The 14387-nt window shown below is 32.8% G+C and overlaps 1 protein-coding gene and 1 pseudogene across 2 annotated transcripts in view; one reads left to right on the top strand and one right to left on the bottom strand.

Annotated features, from left to right (window-relative positions):
• The window catches only part of Fstl5 (follistatin like 5), a 776424-nt gene that overhangs the window by 246049 nt on the left and 515988 nt on the right, over positions 1-14387 (top strand). The gene's annotated exons all lie outside the window — the stretch shown is intronic.
• Positions 10215-13963, bottom strand: LOC124994781 (thioredoxin-dependent peroxide reductase, mitochondrial-like; annotated as a pseudogene).

Raw genomic sequence — 14387 nt, 5'->3', positions numbered from 1 at the left:
TTTCTGCTCCTGATTAAGAGAGAACAAAAATATGACTTGTAATCTCTGAACAATGGATAGTTTTCATCTTGTGAGCTTCCCTGAAGATGACATTATAGTATCCTTTTTAGATAATTCCCAACACTATGTTAACAATTTCTCAGAGAAAACTCTTTGAAGCAGGTGCTTGAAGGCTGTTGACATTCCACATGGCGGCGGTGGGTGCTGGGTACTATGTACTGGGTACAACTCTCACTGGTTAGAGAGCTGCTCTTATCTGCCTTTAGCATACAGTGTTCTCATTTAGTGTGGTCTGTGTCCAGAGTCCATAAACCTCCAGTCTTCTACTTGGGTTATGTAGGGGTGGGAACCTGGAAATTTAGTGACTTACCAGAGGAGGTCTCTGTATTTTATTAAAAACTATTGCTCTCATGTTCTGAGATACTTGATAATTAATATACCTTTCTGGAGAATGTATGCAGTTAATGAAGTCTCCAGCTTGACTTATCACAACCGTGGAATTCAGCTTTCTCAGAACCACAAAGTCTATTCTCACTATCCATATGCTCTCAAACTTTCAATAGTTTGTTCTTATCTCTCCTTCAGTTCTCTTTATTCTTTTATACATCATTTTTAGAATCTTACTATTATAGTGGTTTTGAAGTGCTTAACAAATGAACGAAGTGGTATTCATGTCTTCTGTATATAATTGTAAACCACAAGTTCAGTGAAGAGAAAAACATTGGTATGGTAGTGTATATAATCATACACATACTTATAGTATGTATATTATGTGTGCATATAAATATATGTATAAGAACCTTCATCACTTTCTCAATTTTTCTAAGAAGCTAATCTGTATTTCTTTGGAGGAAGTTTTATGTTGAGTAAAGTTAATTCCTATTGTTTTATTTTTTATTTTGTTTGTAATAAAAAATAAGTGAAAGTGCCTAAAGCCTGTTTTTCATACAATTGTTTATGAAGCATGTGTACATTCATCCTATTTGATTACTATTAAGACCATTGAGAGGCCTGAGAAGAAAATCCCCTTTATTGGGGCCTGATTTGTTTAAAGCTGAAAATGGGTTAATTGATAAAGGGCAAAAACTAATGAATCAGAAGCAATGAACACAAATGCAAAGGAGAGCAAAAAAAAAAAAAAAAAAATCAACACCCAACAGCTTGGAAAAATTCTTTACCTTCTCTGGAACAGTTCAATGAACAGTCTTACCAAGATGCCTAACTTTTAGTTACCTCAGTCTAGTGATTAGGAGATGCCTCAGGCTATATAGCCCTAGAGGTCAAATGGAATAATCAAAAATGAATAGCACTTGTAGAATTGCCATACAGATCAAATGATGTAAAATGCTTAGATAAATGCTTTAGTCAGTGTATATATGTGGTAATTATTATTAGAAGGGAGACTTAGTTTGGAGATCTTTTTCTTTTCTACTTCAGATCTTCTACTTAAAGAGCCAACTACATAGAAAAAAAAACTATTTTATGCTGCAGATGCAATTGAAATATACATGGTCAGTAATAACAAAAATAAACTAAGAAGAGATCTATCTTTCCTTTATGGGAGAGTTGTAAGGATAAGTTTATCAATTTAGGTAATTATCACCCTGAAACTACTGGTATATAGGTAATATAAATAAGATTAAAGAGTTGAGTTTTAGGGACAAAAGAGTATTGTCCCTCTGTCTTTTCCTATTCTTTTTTCTACTCAATTTTTACCTGTCAAAATCCTAACCATGTTCTTTAATATCCCCCATCAAACCTGACTTCTATTAAGAGGTTTTATTACTTTCTCTCAAAATAAATGTCTCCCTCCTTCAATGATTTCATATCATTTTTGTATTTCTCATGTGACAATTTTTTAACTCATGAAATATTTGTTTTAATTATTTCATATTACTAAAATATAATATTCTTCAGGGTCTAAGCAAATAATGTGCATCTTAGCATTCTTTTCAGAGTTCAAGGTGATTACTTTCTCTAGAGACTTTGCTAACAAACCTCTATGTGCTCCAAGAAGAATATGGGCAGAAGAAAGAAACAAGGATAGCTATCAAGTTAGAACCATCATACAAAGGCAGTTCAGTCAGATCCTGTGTCTCTTCGTATGAAAGGCATAATCAGAGACATGCCTGGAATGAAAAGCAATGCAGATATATGTAGGTACTAGACCATATAATACTTTCTTCTAATTGTACACCTAAACTGCCAAGCATGTCTGCCAGCAATGAGAAGTAGATAATAAAATAAATATATCATTATCTAAGACCATTAGGCAATATATAAAATTATAGAGTAGATTAACATATGCAAATTTAAACATATTTATAAAAAGATGATTTCTTGATATATTTTGTTTCATTTTATTTTATGACTTACAGAGAATTTATCAGTTATTTGATACATGGTGAACTTAAAAGTATTTCTTTTGCTTTGTAGATGAACGAAGATTCCAAATACACAGAAGTCACAGTTATGGAACAATATGAGATATCAAATTGGCTTATCCAAAAATTCAAACTAATAAACACAGTAGTATGGGAAAAAATAAAAGTTACAGGATTACAGAATAGAGATAAATTTTTAAGACTGAAATGACCTAGAAATTAGACCTAGCAGGCTATGATCTAACTGTAGTATTCAAAAAGAAACACATTTAAAAATTCTTTTATAATCATCTTTATTATTAGGATAATTAGTTTTAAGGAGTATAAACTATATTTTTGCTATGTACAGTTTAATTTTTAGACATATGAGAAAGTCAGATAAGTTTCAAAGTTATCAATTAAAAGATGATAAAAAATATTTTTTAAAATGTAGAGATCTTGGCTTTTTTAGGCTTAAAAATAATCTCCACAATTCAGACAAATAATATATTTTGGAGGGGCTGGGGTTGTGGCTCAGGGGTAGAGTGCTTGCCTAGCACATGTGGGGCACTGGGTTTGATCTTCAGTACCACATTAAAATATAAATAAAGTTTTATATACACATATATTTAGTTTCATGCATTTGAGAAACCATCACAATAGATTGTCATTTGAGCTAAAAATTATACATTTGACTTAATTCTTGTGCAGATGGCATTAAAATCATTAAATTGATTTGCCAGAAGAGAATTTGGCAAACATTTTGTATTTATCCAACTTGTACCAAATTCTTTGTACTCTGCAGTACTTTCTTTGAGTTGTTCTGCTTTTGATCCAATTTTTTTACCACACCAATTATAATAAAACCATTATTCTGTATAGTTATGTAATATTCTTCACTCTTGAGATGCTTAGTTACTGAAATGCTTATTACTGAAAAATAACACTACTTTGTAGGTTCACACAATTAAAGATATTTAGACTATCCCTTTGGTTATATCATTTTAATCTAGAGTCAATTATTTATCATTCTTGCACTAAAAATGACTATTTTAAAATGTCATTGCTCTTAAGAAATGACCTGTCTTTCACAGTAGGAACTGAAAAGCTAATCTCCTATTGAACAAAAAGCATATAACATGATATTTTAAAAGCATACCTAATTTTGAAGGTTCACACATGTCACTCTTTCTCTGTATTTCAAAAACAGAATTGTTGATCATCAGTTTATGCATATGAAGATGTGAAAATAAGATTTTCATGATGACTTTTATATTCTCTTGTCTATCAGAGACTGGGAAGGAGGTAGGGGGCTAATGGGAAAGTGAAAGGGTGGAAGGGAGGTTGGACAAGATCAATGCACAATATGCATTTATAGAATGACATAGTGAAATGCATCAATATGTACAATTAATGTGTTTACAAAAAAGAATTCCCTTAACTGCTTACAAAGTCATTCTCAAAATTATTTTATTTATAACCACTAACTTCTTTCTATGCAAATTTACCCTCTTTATCTTGTTTCTTTAACTAATACTACATTGCATCATAAGTTGGTTTCCTATAGCTGCCCTTGCTGACACACACCATTTTCAACTAAATCAGAGCAGTAGACTCCTAATTCATAGCTTCTTTTCTATCCAGAGACTCTTTCTTAAAACTACTAAATATCAGCTCTCACTGCCTCTGAGACAGAGCCTTAACATACAGTACAAGAATGTCTACTATCATCCTAATTCTCTAACATCTAACAATCTCAGCCCCAATATGCACACTTGGCAACATCTAATCAACCTGCCCATATATTAGCATCTTTGCTTTAAAATATTCCTTTATGCACATCTCTTCTACATAGCTAACTCCTATCCACTGCCAGCCTTTGTTCTCTAGAGTGCCTTCTGGGAGCCCTGTGAGACTGTATGTCCTTTTTTTATAATAGCAACAGAAGGCTTTTGAGGTAATATTCTATCTATTATTTTCCCCATTAGCCTTTGTCCAATTCAAACAGTGTCTGACTCTACATCTTTTTCTCCAGGGAAGAAGTGTAGAGCATGGAAATCAAAAAGAAAGAAAGCCTGCAACTATCCTTATCACCTAAGCTAGGGGGATTGAAAGGATTCAGGGGATAAACAAGTTTCTGGAGAAATTAGATTTGAGATGGATTTAAACCACAGCTGTTGGAGAGGTGGGGTGGAGTTAGGGGAAGAAAAGAGTTTATGAGAGTAGAGAGAGTGCTTTGCATCCAAGTTTTTTTTTCATATACAAGGAACTTTGTGACTGTGTAAATATGAACAGAATTATATCACCAATAAGTTTGTGTTCCAAACCTGAGGACATTCTGTTTACCTTCTATGCCTTGCTGTATCCAACAACCCTACCTCGCATTAGCCTAAACCCTCAAAAGAGAAAAAGAAAGTCTCAAAATGACTAAAATTAAAGTCTTAAAATTCATCTATGGAAGAATATGAAAGAATACTTCCTCAGCTATGACAATAAGTTGTTCTTAGGAAATTAAATCCTCTTTTTTGACAAACAGTAGATGCTTGAGGTTTGCTGCAGAAAGTAATAAAGTAATCAGTGCTTTAATTCAACTATAAAGCATTAAGGGACTGAGATTTGTTAATCATTGAGGCTCATAGAGCTGACTTGTATTGATTTATGAGAGTCAATTGGGTACCTCTTTTTAAATTTGAGACTCAGTGATGTATTGATTGTGGCTTCAAATTGGATATTGTGGAAATATTTTACACCACAGAAATTGGCAAATGCTGCAAACAGTGCCTTTTGTTACACATAGATCACTAATAACTGGTAAGACTCAAGGTCAGGACAACTCAAGATACTTAAAGGACCTTCCCAATAAAAATGAGACATCAGTTAGTTAGCACTCTGTGGTTCTTTCACTTTTCCCTTACCGAGCCATCAGGATGAAGAGAGATCTATCTGAGATTTTTAACCTTGCTGTAATCCACATGGTGACTCTTTGATTTCAATTTATGTATTGGAATTTTCATAAGATTTTCTCTAAGCAATAATTTCCAATTTTAAATTATGCACACATACACACGGTCCTTCTTACTTCTTCAGTAGAAATATTTTAAAATTTTATTGAGTATTTTTCCAGTAAGTATGCTGGCAATTTACAGTCATTCCCAACTATCAACATTTGACATAAAATTTTATCAAAGCAAATATTTCCCAATAAAAATTCTAACAAGTCATTTTATAGATACTGACAACCTGACTCTAATGATTATACAGCTTGGAGTTATAGTCAGTGGTAGAGTGTGTGCTTAGCATGCCCAGGACCCTGGGTTTAATCCCCAGCACCAATAAAATATAATAGACAAATTTTTAAAAGCTTATATGTAGAGGAAGAAAAACCCCAAATAACCAACACAATATGAAAGAAAAATTCAAAAGTGGAGAGAGAAATGATTGTTGACCCTGACTATAAAGCTACAGTAATCAAGGCACTGTGTACCTGAAAAAGAATAGACAAAAGAAAACTATTTTAACATAGTATAGAACCCTAAAACAGATGCATAAAGTTGAATAACGATACTGTGAGAAAAGATACTGTTTTCTAAAGATGGTATTGGAACACTGAACATCCACATGTAGGAAAATAAAAAAAGAAAGAGAAAGTGGATCAAGACACAGATCTCATATCTTTCACAAAAATTAACTCAAATGGATTAAATTCAAAATCTACATAGATTTAATTTAAAGAGTATAAATAGGACTAAATTTAAAATAAAAAACCACAAAACTCTTAAAAGATAACCTAGGGGAACATTTGGATGACCTTGAGTATAATGACTACATGTTACAAAAAAGGCACAACACATTATAGGAAAAATTGGTAAGTTGGATGTCATTAAAATTTAAAACAGTTCCTCTGCAAAAGACGCTGTCAGAAGATTGATAAGACAAGCCACACGTTAGTGAAAAGCCTATTTGATAGAGGACCCCAAATACCCAATGTTTTAAAAACTCTACAATGAGAAAAAAAGTTTTTTTAGAAATGGCTACCTGAAACTAGAGGAAGTAGAAGAGAAAGGAGGTGGAGAGTTTGGTCAGTGGGCAAAATGTTACAGCAAATGGAAGAAATAAGTTGTGGTGTTCTGTGACAGAGCATGGTGAATATAATTAACAATGATTCACCATGTGATTCAAAATGGAATCGATTTTAAATGTACTCTCTATAAAGAAATGATAAAGGTTCAATGTGATGAATATGCTAATACACTGAGTTAATTATCATCCTATATATCTATAAATTAAAATATCATAAATAGGTATAAATGCTATATCAACAAAAACATTAATTCAATAATGTGCAAAAGTCCTGAATGCAAACCTTGTGTAAGAAGATATAAGGATGTCAAATAATTATACAGAAAGTTGATTAACATTCTGTGCCATCAAACAATGGCAAATTAAAACACCCAGACACCACTACTACCTATTTGAGTGGTGAAAATACCATATACTGATGACACCAAATACTGGTCATTATGTGAAACAACAAGAATTCTCATTTATTGCTGGTGGGACTGCAAATCAGCATAGACATTTTGGAAAACAGTAATCAGTTTCTTTGAAAATTAAACATACTCTTACCATCTTATCTAATAGTAGTTATTCCTTGTTACTTTTCCCAAAAAAAGTTAAAACTGTAAATCTACACAAAAATCTGCACATGAACATTCATATCAGTTTTATTTATAATGCAAATTCAGATGCTTGTCAATGGATGAATGGAAAAATAAACTGTGGCAACATACAATGGGATAATATTCATCAGTGAAAAAAACACTATGAAACCATGATTAAACATGAAGAAATTTTTAATTAATATTATTAAATGAAAAGTCAATGTGAAAAGACTATATACCATATATTTTCAACTATATCATATTTTGCAAAGACAAAACAATGGAGGCATTTAAAAAGATCAGTGGTTTTTGAAGGGCTGTAGGGAACAGAGGTAGGGATGAATAGGAGGAATTGAGTTAAGCTTAACATGCACTGTCAATGTTGGTTAATAGTGATGTGGAATGTTGATTCATGGATTATTAACAGACAACCTCGATGCAGGATGTTGATGGTGAGGGCAGTCCTGTGTTTGTTCTCAATGGAACATAGATAAGCAATAAGAAAAATTATGGCTTATACATGGGATTTGGAAGTGATAAAATTAATTAGAACTTTTGTGACCTTTATAATCAGAACCAAAAACTGAGTTTGGAAAGAGTTTTGGGATTTGATCATGGTCTCTTACTATTATGCTACCACCACACAGAAAATTTTCACATCAGTTATACTTCAGCTGAGAACACAAATTTTTAAAAAAAAACCTATTACCATGTTAGTAGTTGATCTCAAAGTCATCTAACTTCTTGAAATGTGACATAAAAAATTATTCACCTGGAAAATATTCATTAACATTGAACAGAAACTATAATTTGGATGGATGCAATTTACCTGAATCTTCAGGTTTTTTAATGTAATTCATACTTACTTTTAAAAAAAATCATATTGCAAAATTACATGAAGGTCCAATGGACTATGTATAATAAAACACAGAAGAGGAGTCCAGATCAACTGAACTACATATGATATAACTGCTCAAATGGATTGTCTTTCAGTAGTGGTGCACTGAACAAACTTACAGCCTGGATGACTTGTTTTGACCAACTTCACAAAGTAGCAGCAGGAAACACAGATCCCAATCATTAAAGGTTATGAAAAGATCATACTGTGCTCAATCTTCTGTGAGCATTCCAGTGTTTACTTGAGCTGCCACTTGCCATGAAATCTATGAGGCCTGAAAGCATTTTGTTAAAGTTCACAGTGTGCAACAAAAAATTGTACTTTGGATTTACAATTTTTACATATGTGGGAAACGAACTGTCACCAAATATTATGCATAATTCTAAATCAAAATATATAATTAAACAAATGTGAACATTTTTTCTTTTTCCAAGTTTCTTTTTTTCTCCTTTTGTTTCAGCTGAGAGAAGAAAAATTCTTGTACAATGAATGCTCTTGAAAATTTTAGGCATGTTACTTGAAAATAAACATTTTTCAAAACCTCCCTAAATATATTTAAAAATCAATGGATTTTTAAAAATAGACCTGTGAATGAAGTTATTTATTTATTTAAATGATTTCAAAATGATTTCAATATACTGTATGTACTAAGTCCATAATAATGATCATTCTTAATAATCAGAATTGCCACATTTGTTAAGCATATATTCTATACCAGGTACTTTCAGTGAATATGCCATGTAATCTTCTCAGGAACCATCTAATGTTGACATTACAATCATTATTATCTGCATTTTACTAGTTCATTTAAACAATGCTTATCAATATAAGTGCAATATTGCAATTTTCTAAAATTTTCTAGAATATTCACTTGTAATATTCTTGTTGGCTGAGGAAACTGAGGCCTGATCATTTTAATTAATTTACCTAAAATTTTATTTGTGGTACCCATACTGATTCTAAAATGAAACAAGATGGTCTTAGGGAAAAAGAACCATTTAGAAAATCTAAGTCAAAATAACTTCTCATTTTGTATAATTGAGGCCATTTCTAGAATATATAAATTAGATAATTTTAAGTGTATGATCAATTAATGCAGATGAAGCATTCATAGTAGGTATTCTAAAGAAAATTTATTCAGTGTACTTCCCAGACATTAGCTTTCAATAGAACTATGTTGTATTATGCACCTTTAAATGAAAGGATTATTTTGATGAAATAAAATCTAAAGATAATATGTTAGTTATCTCTTATTTACTACTAGAATATCAAGCCCAAAGAGATCATAGCCTGGCCAATATCAGACAAACATGTAATGAAAAAGCAAAGATTTGAATCCTGTTCTCTGATCAAAAATCTATTCTTTTTAACATAGCAAAATTCACATAATACTTACATTTTTTATTTGTTATTTTTTAAATACTTTAAAATGTTTATTTTTGATATATTTTACATTGAGCACTTTAAGAAAGCAAATAATTACAATAATTTCAAAACAATCCCTGGGTTTAATAACTCAAAATACATCCTTTATAATTACACTTTATCAATATCTAGGAATAGCACTGGGGATGTGACTCAGTGGTAGGGTGCCTGCCTGTCATGTTGTCATGTGTGAGGTACTGGATTTGATCCCCAACACTACCAAAACCAACCAAACAAACAAACAAATCTAGGAACATATGTAGACATTAATTCAGCTAAAGAGTAAAATAACTATGTAAACAAGAAATCTTGGGATAGGGATCATGCGTGATCAGTGAAGTCACTCTTTCACCATATTTTTTAAATAACATAATTCATATTTCTTTCCATCATATATACATCCATTTTGAGAGTTAACTTGGACTACTGTTAATAATGTAAAACTATGATCTTTGCTTCCTTAAAAAAAAAAAAGCAGTTTAATACAAAGAAATTCAATAAGAAATTTTCAGGACCCTTGATCAGAAGCTTTCAGTGTTGTTTGTGCTACTTAGGTGCAGAAACAGGTTCAGGTAAAGCTAAGAAACTGTTTCCCTTATTCACTGAAGACATGATCTAAGAAGCAGGGAGTCAGGCCTTCTGTGGAAACTTACTAGCCATCAAGATGTTCCCAATGACTCCTGATGTTTGTAACTACTGTTAGAAAGTCTTAGCCAGTGTTACAGAAACAAAACATTTTAGATTAATATTTATAATTACAAGCATAATTAGGTTTTGCCTTCTATAAATAATCATTTTTGAAATGTTGAAAAGTTCCAACTGTGGTCCTCTTCTGGCATGAGAAACTGCAGGGGCACGGGTGATGATCTACCGATTTACCTTCTCGAAGTACTCTTTGGCAGCCATTGGACTTGGCTTGATTGTAGGGGGATCTGGTGTCCAGTTTGCTGGGTGGACTTCTCCATGGGTTTTCACAAACTGGAATGCCTTCCCCAGGCAGCAAGTCTGTTCCACACTCTGCCCCACAGGCAGATAGTTGACACTCAGAAACTTGATGACTCCACTGGAGTCAATTATGAAGGGACCTCCGAGTGCAAGACCAGCACCTTCCAAAAGCACACCATAGTCCCGAGAAATATCTTTGGTTCCCTGGCATACTGATCCAGGCAAGGTGGTTGAAGTAGGAGTCCACCAAGACTGCAATCAACTTCACAGTTCACATCGTGAAACTCAGTGGCTTTGTCACTGAAAGCAATGATTTCTGTAGGACACACGAAGGTGAAATCCAAAGGGTAGAAGAAAAGCATAATGTATTTCCCTTTAAAGTCATCAAGGCTTGGCTCTTTGAACTCTTCATTAACAAGGGTTGTACCCTTAAAATAGGGCGCATGCTGAGTGACAGCAGGACATGGTAGTTGGAACTGGTACTAAAAGTGAATTTTGAGAGAGCAGAGCCAGACCAGTGTGTTTGTGAAGTGTGTTCTTTTAGAAGCAATAGGCCCAAGGACTGCAGAGGCAGAAATGCCCGGATAAATGGCGCTCAAGTCCAGCAACCCAGACCCGGAGCAAACTTCCCAGGGCAGCTGATATCTCCAGTGCAGACGGGAGCCGGGTGGGCGGCTTAGATTTTATATTTGAACTTAATATATTTTTATAAAACAACACCTCAAATAACTTGACACTCTAAATCAAATTAAGTTTATATTCCACAACAATAATTAAAGGTAGTTAGCTAATCAGAAGTTGATTCTTCCCTCTTTCTGTTGATATCCTTTTAGATGTATTATCAGTCTTCATTGCATGAATTATTTTATCACAGTATTAGCCTTCTGAACTGGCATTCTTTGAGAACCAACTGAACCGTGATGTGGTACAATGTCTGTGAGGCCTTACTTGCTATTACTCATATCAATATGCTTTGTGCCCTCAAATACACCCCTACACCGTTGTCTCTCTACTTGGGCATACTGATGTTCTGTCTCATTTCCTTTGTAAGCCACTTCAAGAAATTGTCAGACCTCTCTTTCTATGTATCCCATAGCAACTAATGTAGCACCTTACACATTAAAGCAGCTATATTTTTAACAGTTTAATTCCTTTTAGATCCACTGACTGTTAAGTACCTGATAAAATTTGCCTTCTATAGACATATAGATGACATCGATATAAATATAGATATCCTTGAAAGACAATTGCTTTGTTACTGAGAATCTATGAAGACCATCTTTAGAATAATGTGGAACTATTTTGTTTTGTGATTTTATGCTTTTAATCTTAATGTTTCAGCTTTGTTTGAAATTGGTTTGAGCAATTTTTGTAATGATTGGAAGGCACAGAAATTATAAACCGATGTACTTATTAAATGCATAGCCCATTTTTAGACAAATGCTATTTTATCAAGCTGTAAGATAGCAAAAAATGTTTTTGATTAAAATTCATTTAGTATGTTATCTGACTGAATGTACTTTAAAAAAAACTTTGACATGTTGATCAGATTAAATTGATTTAATCTCAGTTGAAACTTAAGTTCAGCATTAGTCATGGTTAATTAGTGTCAGAAAGGATATATTCTAGCTATTCATTTACATAATATGAGATTTCTTTTTGGTGGAATATGAATTAATTAAATTTCCTTTAATTGTAGCAACTATATGCAACACACAACTTCTAGCTTATGTAAAATTCTTCATTAACTTCTACATTATGACCAATATCTTAATACAAACCTCTAAACTAGAGGACAGGATCTTTAAGGAAGGATTTAAGGGAGAAAAATCTGAAAAAAAATTTCACTCCAACATAGAAATAGTGTATGATATATATTTTGTAGCAGAGCATTCCTACCATGTCAGGGAAATTGTGCTAATTCAGAAAGCTACCTTAATTTCTGACTAAAATGAAAAATGACCATATTCTCTCAATAAATCTGAGTTTATTCCTTCATAATAGAATAAATTAAACATTATCTTGGTAAATCTTCATCTGCTTTTAAAAAATTTATATATATACATTTTTATTTGTTGATGGACCTTTATTTTATTTATTTATATACAGTACTGAGACTCAAATTCAGTGCCTCACACATTCTAGGCAAGTGCTCTACCACTGAGCCACAATGCCAGCCCTTAATCTACTTTTTAAAAATAGAAAGAAATATAAGAAACCACAGCCAGGCATGGTGGTGCACGCCTGTGATCCCAGTGGCTTGGGAGGCTGAGGCAGGAGGATCACAAGTTCAAAGTCAGCCTCAGCAAAAGCAAGGTGCTAAGCAACTCAGTGAGACTCTTTCTCTAAATAAAATACAAACTAGGGCTGGGGATGTTGCTCAGTGTTCAAGTGCCCCTGAGTTCAATTCCCAGTACCTGGCCCCTGCAAAAATAAATAAGTAAATACAATTACAGAAAATAGATGGGAGTCAAATTCCTATATAAATGGCAGTTGCATTTTAGATTCTAATTACATCAATAATTTGCTAAAGTACTGCTTTGAGAACAAGAAAATATTTTCCACTTTAAAATCAGTCTTTATTTTCCAGTCATAATTGACATAATTTCGAACTTTCCTTTTTTTTAAATTTGTTCTAATTAGTTATACATGACAGTAGAATGCACTTTGATATATCATGCATAGATGGAATATAATTTTCCTTTTTAATGTAGTATAGTTGTTAAAAGAAAAATTTAAGACAAATTAAATGCATTCTTTATCCCTTAGGCAAAGAACAATCCATGAACTGGGCAGCACTCAAAACAAAAAGATGTTCAGAAAGTTTGGTCTAGCAATGTGAGCAATGGTTTTTTTTGTTTTTTTTTTTTTTTAACCAGGGATTGAAGCCAGAGTTGCTTAGCCATTGACACCACCCCCACCCCAGCCCTTTGTTAATTTTTTTAAATTTTGAAACAGGTTATCCCTAAATTGCTTAGGGCCTGACTAAGTTGCTGAAGCTGGTTTGAACTTGCCATCTTCCTGCCGCAGCCTCTGGAGCTGCTAGAATTACAGGAGTGGGCCACCATGCCAGGCAGCAATGAGTTTTCATAGGCCAACTGTGAAACAAGGCAGAGGAATTTTTTGATTGGCTACAGTGAGAATGCTATTTTATTTGGGCATGATATTAGGAGGCATTTGTCTCACTTTGATCTGTTAGCTGCCTCTGATCTGCTGAAGCTTGCCTATTTGTAATTGGCTAAAAACTAATTTTGTTACAAAAATGTTCATAAATTTGGTTTTGGCTTATTCATGTACCAAGTTAGGTTGCAGTTTGTTACTTAGGCACATGAAGTATGTCATCAGACTCAGGTTATTGGCCCCCTGCTTACTTAATTTAACCTATTCAACTTTAAAAAGTTAAAAGAACCAAATAAAAACTTGTTCAACATCATATCAATCAAATTAACCTACTGTGATAAACTTTTCTATATCGTTTCCTAGTATCTTCAAAATATTTGCATTATTTCCTCATCTTTTCCACTTAAGAGTGTTTCACACTTATTTAGGTAGTCTTTTTCTTAGTATTATATTTACTTTGGTTACAAATTAAGATTATAACTTAGAATCAGTTGCCCTAAAGTGTGGTTCCAGAAGTAGCAGTATGCCTATTACCTGGAACCTGGGACCATGTTGGAAATATACATTTTGGACTTCACCACAGATTTACTGGATGGGAAACTCTAGGGTTGGGCGTATTGGTGTTCTGTTAACTTCTTTTCACTATTCTAATTCATGCCAAGGTTCAGGAACTACTGGATTAATTATGCTTTTCAAAATTTATTACACATTTTAATGAGGTATTATCAGTTATTTAAAATAATAGGAAAGATATGCAATAAATTATAGCTATTTTTATTCCAATTTTTATGGAATGCTTCATAAAAATTAGAATATGATATTAAATGGTGCGACTATTTAAAAATTGTTTTCTAGATTTGTTCTGATTTCCACTATCAAAAAATATAAATTTGTTTTTTTTTTTAAAAAAAAAGAAAGCTATGCTACAAATGATGTTGACCTTTCCCATGTAATCTTAATTTTGCTAATTTAAAT

Source organism: Sciurus carolinensis, chromosome 10, assembly GCF_902686445.1.
Source record: "Sciurus carolinensis chromosome 10, mSciCar1.2, whole genome shotgun sequence".
NCBI lineage: Eukaryota > Metazoa > Chordata > Mammalia > Rodentia > Sciuridae > Sciurus > Sciurus carolinensis.
The sequence above is the reverse complement of the archived record's forward strand: the minus strand, read 5'-3'. Positions and strand labels throughout refer to the sequence as shown.